We start from the raw sequence: 8,454 nt of genomic DNA, 5'->3' as shown, positions 1-8,454 counted from the left end.
TTTAGAGGCAGAGAGCCCTTCAGTCAGGTATCACTGCCCCTATTATTCACCCTGCAACAAGCCTGCACTCACACACACACACGCAGTCAGGTGATGCAACCGGATGTCATCTAAAGTAGAGAGACAGTACACACACACACACAAACACCTACTGCAGTGTGAGATGTTGAGGTAGACCAGGTTTTGGAGGGCGCCCATAGACTTGGCTGGCGTCAGTCATCCTGGGGCAGTCAGCAGCGTGGAGTGTAGCGAGGCCTGGAGAGAGCTCTCCAACTGACGTCTGTCATACGACTGCTACCTACAGGAACACACAGATATACTGTCAGAACAACACACATCATAACAAACTGTGTGTGTGTTGTTAATGCCCCTGAACCATCTGTCTTGACTAATCACATCTTCAGAAACAAACTGACCATCTCCTTTGGCTGAAGAGCTATAATCATTGGCTGATCACTTAACAGTGACCTGTGCCAGATACAGCACTGTATAAGGCCAAAAATGTGTGGATTTCCAAAGTTCCAGGGTTGGCCCACAAGATGTTTCTCTCCATGCTGCTGGATGCTGCATCGTGGTTTGATGTCACAGACCAATCACATATAGACCAATCACATGAAATAAGGCGTGTAGCACGTCACTCAGTCACCCAATCAGATTCCCTGTAGACATCACCCCGGCAACGAGACTCACCACAACGATATTTGCCAAGACAATCAACGAACACTTATACACAGATATGGAACATGAGTCGTGGCACACACACTCACACACACTCACCATCCACTCTGAACTTGGTGAGGTTGTCTGAGAGATGGGCCGTGTCCCATAGGGAAATGGCAGACAGAGAGTGATACTTGGAGGCTAGCTCCAACAGGAGGAAACCAGACAGTGACAGGCAGAGGTCCATTCACTCACAAAATACACAGGTAGACAATGGTGGTTAAAGAAGATGGAACTACTCCCTAGAAAGAGAACAACTATTGGCCAGAGCCTAAATGAGTTGTCTGGTAGCTCCATACATACCAGCACACAGTTGTCTGGCAGAGTGGGCATGTCAATGAAGACTTCCGCTGCAGCAGAGGGCAGCCTGCTGCTATGTACCTGAAACCATCCACTGAGATCTTTAGGGACGAGAGAGAGAGAGAGAGAGAGAGAGAGAGAGAGAGAGAGAGAGAGAGAGAGAGAGAGAGAGAGAGAGAGAGAGAGAGAAAAGAGAGAGAGAGAGAGAGAGAAAGAGAGAGAGACACACACACAATTAGAGAGCAGTGGGGTGAGAGAGAGGGAGAGGGAGAGGGTGAATATGTGTATGTCGTAATTTTCAACAAACAAGTTAGCTGCAGCCTTTCTGTCTCTCTCTCGCAGCAAAGTACAACCACTTAACCAGCTGGAAAAATGCTGGCCCTGGTGAGAGTCCATGTTCATGCTGGAGTACATGTGGGTGTGTGTGTTGTAATTTAAAACCAGTGCGTAAGCTGTAGCCCCCTCCTTCTCTCTCTCTCTCTCTCTCTCTCTCTCTCTCTCTCTCTCTCTCTCTCAGAGCCAGAGAGAGAACCTTTCTCATTCCCCAGGGTCAACATACAGACTTGAAGAGGAGCACACAAACTGACTCTAGTGCAGCCAGGGAGCTGAGGACACAGATGTGTTGTTGGAAAACTCATCTGGATATAGTTAAAGCAGATAAAAGGAGACATATGGATCAGAGAGGACTGCAGAAACTGTCCTGAGTGCAGCCAGAGAGATTGAGGTGGATGAGCTTGTGGCAGCCCTTCCCTTTGGCCAGGTACTGTAAGCCTTTAACAGTGAATCTACCTTCCAACAGCTGCTGGACAGACAGAGGGGGTTAAAGATCAATATGTGAACAGTGCTGGGCCACATCTGGCTGTGTGTTAGCCTCATATTCATACTGGATGTTCTGAATTGGACAAGTAATACTCCATAGTATTTATAAAGCCAATGTGTTCTTGTATCACCTGCAGCCTGTTATCAGCCTGATTTCACTAATTCAAGTCTTCTCACTTTCTTCAATTTGTGTAGGTGTGGGCGTTGGGGTTATAACAATATATGACTGATTATTTGACTTCTGGTAGGGTTGCCCCAGGTGAACGACCAAGGTAGGATGGCAAGAAAGGGGCGAGCGGGGTGGTGGAGGGATGTGAGGTAGGCAGTTGTAAATTGGTTGTGGCATTTGATTGGGAGAAGCTCTAGACCTTGAAAATCAGGAGGAATCCCATAAGAACAGCAGAGGAAGGATGGACAGAGAGAGAGAAGGAGAGGAGAGACTATCAGAGAAAGAAGGGAGTGTAGGTATGTGTTGACAGCAGCACTGACAGTCAGATGGTTAAAAGTCTTTGGAAATAAACTGAAGTAAGACTTTATTTCTGCAGGTTCGTTCTTAGCCAGCTCTGTGAAGCATTTTCCACAGATTTCTTCTCTGTGAGCTCATAGGGTTTAACAGAAAACAGAGCCTATGGAATTGCTTTCAAGTGTAAAATGTTTTGGAATATAAACACTTATGGAGAGGATACAAAGACATATGGTCCAGGTCCCTGTTTATCGAAGGCTGTTTGGGTCAGTAGACAGCTCGTTATTTAACATCTTAATTTTGACACAAAGACCTGAACGGCCTTCCATACCTTTTGGGGTTGACACACAAAGCCTGGTTTGGTTTTTCTCTCTCTCTGTTGCTCTCATTCTTTGTTTCAGCTTGCCAGATTATCTCACTACATAACTGGGATAACAGTATTGGGCAATCGTAACTGGCGTACGGATGAAGTCGGAAGTTTACATACACCTTAGCCAAGTACATTTAAACTCAGTTAGGTCAGTTAGGATCACCACTTTATTTTAAGAATGAATAACAGTAGAGAGAATCATTTATTTCAGATTTTATTTCTTTCATCACATTCCCAGTGGGTCAGAAGTTTACATACACTCAATTAGTATTTGGTAGCATTGCCCTTAAATTGTTTAACTTGGGTCAAATGTTTTGGGTAGCCTTCCACAAGCTTCCCACAATAAGTTGGGTGAATTTTGGCCCATTCTTCCTGACAGAGCTGGTGTACCTGAGTCAGGTTTGTAGGCCTCCTTGTGTACTATTGTTTGTACAGATGAACGTGGTACATTCAGGTGTTTTGAAATTGCTCCCAAGGATGAACCAGACATGTGGAGGTCTACAATCTTTTTTCTGAGGTCTTGGCTGATTTCTTTTGATTTTCCCACGATGTCAAGCAAAGAGACACTGTGTTTGAAGGTAGGCCTTGAAATACATCCACAGGTACACCTCCAATTGACTCATGATGTCAATTAGCCTATCAGAAGCTTCTAAAGCCATGATATCATTTTCTGGAATATTCCAAGCTGTTTAAAGGCACAGTCAACTTAGTGTATGTAAACTTCTGACCCACTGGAATTGTGATGCAGTGAATTATAAGTGAAATAATCTGTCTGTAAACAATTTTTGAAAGAAATGACTTGTGTCATGTGTAACAGAGTAGGTTCCGTCCCTCTCTTCGCCCCAACCTGGGCTCGAACCAGGAACCCTTGCACACATCAACAACTGACACCCCACCGAAGCATCGTTACCCATCGCGCCACAAAAGCCGCGGCCCTTGCAACGCAAGGGGAAACCCTACTTCAAGTCTCAGAGCGAGTGACGTCACCGATTGAAACGCTATTAGCGCACACCACCGCTAACTAACTAGCCATTTCACATCGGTTACACATGCACAAAGAAGATATCCTAACCGACTTGCCAAAACTATAGTTTGTTAACTTCTTTGGGATAGGGGGCGGTATTTTCATGTCCGGATGAAAAGCGTGCCCAAAGTAGACTGCCTGCTACTCAGGCCCAGAAGCTAGGATATGCATATAATTGGTAGATTTGGATAGAAAACACTCAAAAGTTTCTAAAACTGTTAAAATAATGTCATGTCTGTGAGTATAACAGAACTGAAATGGCAGGCGAAACCCCGAGGACAAACCACCCCCCCCCCAAAAAAATAATTTCATCCTACCACTGATTTCAATGGCTGGCACTTTTATAATAGGGCGAAGGAGGGCATTTTGAAGGAGGGAAACCGAGTGGATTATTGACTGAAGCGCACCAGCTAAACTGAATTTTTATGGATATAAAGAAAGACTTTATCGAACAAAAGGACCATTTGTAATGTAACTGGGACCTTTTGGAGTGCCAACAGAAGAAGATCTTCAAAGGTAAGGCATATATTATATCGCTATTTCTGACTTTTGTTGCAACTCCCTGGTTGAAAATGATTTGTTATGCATTTGTGTGCTGAGCGCTGTCGTCAGATAATCGCATGGTTTGCTTTCGCCGTAAAGCCTTTTTGAAATCTGACAAGGCGGCTGGATTAACAACAAGTTAAGCTTTATTTTGATGTATTGCACTTGTGATTTCATGAAAGTTTAATATTTATAGTAATTTTTTATTTTAATTTGGCGCTCTGCAAGAAGTTAACAAGAAATTTGTGGAGTGGTTGAAAAACAAGTTTTAATGACTCCAACCTAAGTTTAGGTAAACTTCCGACTTCAACTGTATAAAAGCGATGGCCTGGAATTTAAGTGACTATCTTACTTTCAGTAGGGAGAGAGACAGACAGACAGACAGACAGACAGACAGACAGACAGACAGACAGACAGACAGACAGACAGACAGACAGACAGACAGACAGACAGACAGACAGACAGACAGACAGACAGACAGACAGACAGACAGACAGACAGACAGACAGAAGCAAGAAGAAAGATTGAAGCGAGGGAAGAAAAAACCATCTCATCCTGGTGAAGGACAGCACAAGGTTTACACTTTATTCAAACCACCTCTGTGTATTCCATTACAGTGTACATTAAAGTCTTAAAGTAACTCTAGTCCTATCACATATCACACTCATATAGCATTGGAAGACTATATAAGCATGCATATACAGTTCCTTGCGAAAGTCTTCACCCCCCTTGGCATTTTTCCAATTTTGTTGCCTTATAACCTGGAATTAAAATAGATTTCTTTGGGGTTTGTATCATTTGATTTAGACAACATGCCTAACACTTTGAACAAACAAGAAACAAGACAAAAAAACGGAAAACTTGAGCATGCATAACTATTCACCCCCACCCCACCAAAGTCAATACTTTGTAGAGCTAGCTTTTGCAGCAATTACAGCTGCAAGTCTCTTAGGGTATGTCTCTATAAGCTTGCCACATCTAGCCACTTGGATTTTTGCCCAATCTTCAAGACAAAACTGCTCCAGCTCCTTTAAGTTGGATGGGTTCCTGCTGGTGTACAGCAATCTTTAAGTCATACCACAGATTCTCAATTGGATTGATGTCTGGGCTTTGACTAGGCCATTCCAAGGCATTTAAATGTTTGCCCTTAAACCACTCGAGTGTTGCTTTAGCAGTATGCTTAGGGTCATTGTCCTGCTGGAAGGTAAACCTCTGTCCCAGTCTCAAATCTCTGGAAGATGAAAACAGGTTTCCCTCAAGAATTTCCCTGTATTTAGCGCCATCCATCATTCCTTCAATTCTGACCAGTTCCCCGTCCCTGCCGATGAAAAACATCCCCACAGCATGATCCTGGCACCACCATGCTGGTGTTCTCGGTGTTCTCGGGGTGATGAGAGGTGTTGGGTTTGTGCCAGACATAGCATTTTCCTTGATGGCCAAAAAGCTCAATTTTAGTCTCATCTGACCAGAGTACCTTCTTCCATATGTTTGGGGAGTCTCCCACATGCCTTTATTTTTTTCTTTAAGCAATGTTTTTTTTTCTGGCCACTTCCGTAAAGCCCAGCTTTGTGGAGTGTATGGCTTAAGTGGTCCTATGGACGTTTCAGCTTCTTCACGGTTATCTTTGGTCTCTTTGTTGCCTCTCTGATTAATACCCTCCTTGCCTGGTCCGTGAGTTTTGGTGGGTGGCCCTCTCTTGGCAGGATTGTTCTGGTGCCATATTCTTTCCATTTTTTAATAATGGATTTAATGGTGCTCCGTGGGATGTTCAAAGTTTCAGATATTTTTTACAACCCAACACTGATCTGTACTTCTCCACAACTTTGTCCCTGACCTGTTTAGAGAGCTCCTTGGTCTTCATGGTGCCGCTTGCTTGGTGGTGACCCTTGTATAGTGGGGTTGCAGACTCTGGGGCCTTTCAGAACAGGTGTATATATACTGAGATCATGTGACAGATCATGTGACACTCAGATTGCACACAGGTGGACTTCATTTAATTAATTATGTGACTTCTGAAGGTAATTGGTTGCACCAGATCTTATTTAGGGGCTTCATAGCAAAGGGGGTGAATACATATGCACACACCACTTTTCAGTTTTTTTTATAATTTTCTTTTAAACAAGTCATTTTTTTCATTTCACTTCACCAATTGGGACTATTTTGTGTTTGTCCATTACATGAAATCCAAATAAAAATCATTTTAAATTACAGGTTGTAATGCAACAAAATAGGAAAAACGGCAAGGGGGTGAATACTTTTGCAAGGCACTGTAGCCCCTTATAACAAACAAGCCCTCAGAGTTCATTAGATGGCTCATAGACAATGTCATCCAATAACATCTAAAAATCAAACAGGGTCACTTAACAAACAACAATATGTGCAGTGCCTTTGGAAAGTATTCAGACCCCTTGACTTTCTCCAAATTTTGTTACGTTACAGCCTTATTAAAAAATTTATGAAATATATTTTTTTGCTTCTGCAATCTACATACAGTACCCCATCATGACAAAGTGAAAACAGGTTTTAGAATTTTTTTCAAATGTATTAAAAATGAAAAACATAAATAATTTATTTACATAAGTATTCAGACCCTTTGCTATGGGACTCAAAATTGAGCTCTGGTACATCCTGTTTCCAATGATCATCCTTGAGATGTTTCTACAACATGATTAAATTCAGTTGATTGGACATTATTTGGAAAGGCACACATGTCTATATAAGGTGCCACAGTTGACAGTGCATGTCAGAGCAAAAACCAAGCCATGAGGTCGAAGGAATTGTCCATAGAACTCCGAGACAGGATTTTGTCAAGGCACAGATCTGGGGAAGGGTACCAAAAAATGTATGCAACATTGAAGGTCCCCAAGAACACAGTGGCCTCCATCATTCTTAAATGGAAGATGTTTAGAACCACCAAGACTCTTCCTTGAGCTGGCTGCCTGGCCAAACTAAGCAATCGGGGGAGAAGGGCCTTGGTCAGGGAGGTAACCAAGAACCCAATGGTCACTCCGACAAAGCTCTAGATTTCCTCTGTGGAGATGGGAGAACCTTCCAGAAGGACAACCATCTCTGCAGGACTCCACCAATCAGGCCTTTAATGTAGAAAATGTGTCCCTATTTTTCATAGTAATGACATGTTATTTAAAGAATGTAGTGTTATCGGTAAAGATGAATGGTGACTGTAAATCACATTATACGACAAGCAGTTCCCCCTCCACCCGAGTCCCCATGTGGTCCTGATTTCACTGTAGCTTTACACCTAAACAGTATTGGGAAGTATACAACATATGGAATAAAGGGAAAAGGAATGATTCCCTGTAGTCCTCTTAATGTAATGTTGTAGATAATAGTAGTGGTGCTGTATAATCAAGCAATGTCTAGTTTTAATAATCTGACTTCATCTGTCAGTCTGAGTGGTGATGAGCTTCAGAACAGTGGCATACCATCAAGGCTAAGCACTTGGTTTACTAGGTGTTTGTACCTGTGCAAAGTTTGTACCCATTATCAAAAGGGAATGAATGAAAAGCATAAACTAAAGACGTTCTTTCTGTTCTAGCGTTAATTCCACCCCTGGAAGATAAGATAAGAGGGTGGTTTGTATCCGTGAGAAGATGTTGCCGTGACTCATGATAATGTTGGAACAATGGCAGGTTCAGCTCCTGTAGGTTTCTGCATTCACCTGGGAAAGAGGGGGGATACAGAAAGAGAGAGAGGTGAGATAGAAAAGCAGCAGAAGGAACATTAGAATGTTTCCAGATGTGTATTCTTTATTTGAAATAATATACTCAGGTGCAAATACATATAAACACACACCAACAAACAAATCACTGACTGTGAGGAATGTTTACAGGGAGGGACTGATTTCTGCCATAACTTGTCTCATCAAGTTTTACAAGGCTGTTCTTATCTGGGTAATGTCGCACACATTGACTTCATGGTTTCAGCTGAATTTACTGTCACATGTAAGTAAAATAAGCAACTGCTAAATGCAGAAAGAATGTGTAAATCAAACAATATTCGAAATGTTGCAATTTAACCATTGTGTTGCTTTAATGCCATCCGTCAACTTTCTCTCTGTCCCAGTCACTCACACTGTCTGTTTTCTCTCTGTCCCAGTCACTCACACTGTCTGTTTTCTCTCTGTCCCAGTCACTCACACTGTCTGTTTTCTCTCTGTCCCAGTCACTCACACTGTCTGTTTTCTCTCTGTCCCAG

General features: G+C 42.6%; 1 protein-coding gene across 1 annotated transcript in view; it reads left to right on the top strand.

Annotated features, from left to right (window-relative positions):
- Positions 1 to 1,353: 1,353 nt before the first annotated feature.
- LOC115152098 (leucine-rich repeat-containing protein 17) overlaps positions 1,354 to 8,454 on the top strand; it is a 28,819-nt gene continuing 21,718 nt past the window's right edge. Inside the window, exons 1-2 of the mRNA XM_029696615.1 lie at positions 1,354 to 1,404; positions 1,538 to 1,780. The gene's annotated coding sequence lies outside the window, so the exon portion shown is untranslated. The remainder of the gene's footprint in view (positions 1,405 to 1,537; positions 1,781 to 8,454) is intronic.

Source organism: Salmo trutta, chromosome 17 (genome assembly GCF_901001165.1).
Source record: "Salmo trutta chromosome 17, fSalTru1.1, whole genome shotgun sequence".
Lineage (NCBI taxonomy): Eukaryota > Metazoa > Chordata > Actinopteri > Salmoniformes > Salmonidae > Salmo > Salmo trutta.
The sequence above is the reverse complement of the archived record's forward strand: the minus strand, read 5'-3'. Positions and strand labels throughout refer to the sequence as shown.